This window comes from Montipora foliosa, chromosome 11, assembly GCF_036669935.1.
Source record: "Montipora foliosa isolate CH-2021 chromosome 11, ASM3666993v2, whole genome shotgun sequence".
NCBI lineage: Eukaryota > Metazoa > Cnidaria > Anthozoa > Scleractinia > Acroporidae > Montipora > Montipora foliosa.
The window spans coordinates 40,971,046-40,973,545 of NC_090879.1; positions in this window are offsets into that span (position 1 = coordinate 40,971,046).

Sequence of the window (2,500 nt, forward strand, 5' to 3'; positions counted from 1 at the left end):
ACTGACCATTTAACTGATTTGAGTTTAACTGATTTGAAATGATTTTTGAGTAGGAAAACATTCTTATTACCATTCCATCATTGTTGAGCACTATTCTGGATTTATCAGTGTGGAACTCACCTGAAGTCATATAAATTATATATATATATATATATATATATATTGAAAAATACGATGATGCCATGCCTCGTATAATATTAAATAACTTATGAAGACGGTTTAAGGCAAATTGATTATAATGGAACGTCAAACGTTTCGCCGGTTAGGGCTTCATCAGTGACTGATAAGTTATTTTACAAGACAGAATATATAACAAGGAAAGAACAATGGTCTTTGATCAGGTTCATTAAGCCTGCTAGTGTATGGTCAGGACACGTCCAATACAACCCTTCATGACGGTTTCAGTGTTTTTCTTTCTGATTTCGAGCGCTTCGAGATCATTTTTGGCATTGCCTGATGATTGAGCATGAAACTCGTAGTAGCAATAAATGTCTTCGACCAAATAATCCAACTCTACAAAACTATATATATATATATGGAAGAAAAAGACAAATAAACTACAAGTTCGTCCCTACAAGCCTGTTTCGTGGTCGCCCACTCATCAGGGGATTGTCGGCTTGTAGGGACGAACTTGTAGTTTATTTGTCTTTTTCTTTCATATATATTACGCTCTACTTCTATGTATTGAGCACTGTTTTACGAAAATCAAGTTTCACACTATATATATAACAATGTTTTTCTACTGAATATAGTTTCTATGGACTTTAATACAGGTCTGTTTGGTAGACCAACAAGGAGTTTGACCACTCATCAGTTAAATTCCATGTACACTGTAGCATCGCTGGGGTTTATATACATCAGTAGCATGATCGTTACAAGATTCAAACTTGAAAAACAATAGTAAAAAAGCATTTGTGAATTTATGATTGGTTGTTGAGGATGCGATTAAACCTAAGGAGAAAATTTCGCTTGTGCCTGCAAGTCGATACGAGTTCATTACGTTTGTTGAGCATTGCCATGTCTGGTTTATATAGAATATAGAATTTCTCGGTACTACATAGATTACATCGTTTAGTAAGGTTGCTATAAGACTTGGCCTTGGCTAGAATTGTCCAGGAGATTGCAAAGTCTTTCTTTTGATCTTTTAGCTGCCATAGATGTTTGCTCAGTTCGGTGTCATTCTCTTTACTTTCGATTTTGAACATTGACATTGACATTTTGACATTTGGTGGTTTCGCCAAGCTCCTAATTTGTCGAGCACTGTGCTACTGAACATCCAAACATGGAACGTGTGTCGTTCAACTACTCAACCAAGAACATCCCTGTCGCATCGAAGAAAGAATTCATCAGGCAGCTTATCGACAAGACTGAGCAGTTCCTGTGCAGAATGAGATGGAAGGCTCAACACTTTTTAAACCTAAATTTAAACCTAAACCAACAACCAGAGAAAGAAACTTTCGGCTTCAAAACAAGAAACAACCCCCCTGTCATTGAGGAGTTAAAGGAGTTTGAGGATGGCATGATGAAGATCATCCAAAAGGTCAAATTCAAGAATATTGAGTGTCAGTTCCAAAAAGACCTCAATGAAGACATCAAATCAATTAAAAGGGACAACCGCCTATTTGTAAAGGCTGATAAATCCACGAACTTTTACAAATTGGAAGCCACCAAATACAATCAGCTCCTGCATGACAACATCACAAAGACCTAAAAAAAGGCAGAGTATAACCTATTAAACAAAATTGATGTGAAAGCGAAAACAATCACCGAGAAACTCCATATTGACGACCGCGTTGAAACGACCGCTACAAAAGAAGCTTTTATCACCCTAAAAGACCACAAGGACAAATTTGAGAATAAACCAACGTGCAGATTAATTAACCCGTCAAAACAGAAGATCGGAAAGATTAGCAAAGAAATCCTTGACAGTATCAACAAGAAACTGCTGAACGTCATGCGAGCAAAGCAGTGGAAAAACACCTCCTCTGTGCTGCAATGGTTCAAACAGTTGCCTAACAAACAGAGGTGTGCTTTCATAACCTTCGATGTAGTGGAATTCTACCCTTCCATATCAGAGACACTACTCCAGCGTGTGCCCTTGACTTCGCAGCCAATTATGTGACCATTTCAGATGATGATCGTCACATAATCTTACAAGCTAAACAATCCCTTCTTTTCAACAACGGAAACCCTTGGCAGAAGAGAAACACCGGTACGCTCTTCGATGTCACCATGGGTAGTTATGATGGAGCTGAAACGTGCGAATTAGTAGGGATCTACATGCTCTTGCAGCTTGAAGCAATTTCTCACGGCATGGAAATTGGGCTTTACAGAGATGACGGCTTAGCAGTAATCGACCAAACCCCACAAAAAATCGAAAAAAGCAAAAAAAAAATATGCAAAGTGTTCGCCAAAAACAACCTACGCATTACTGTTGAGGCCAACAAAAAGGTCGTAAATTTCCTTGACGTAACATTAGACTTAACCACTGAGAAGTACA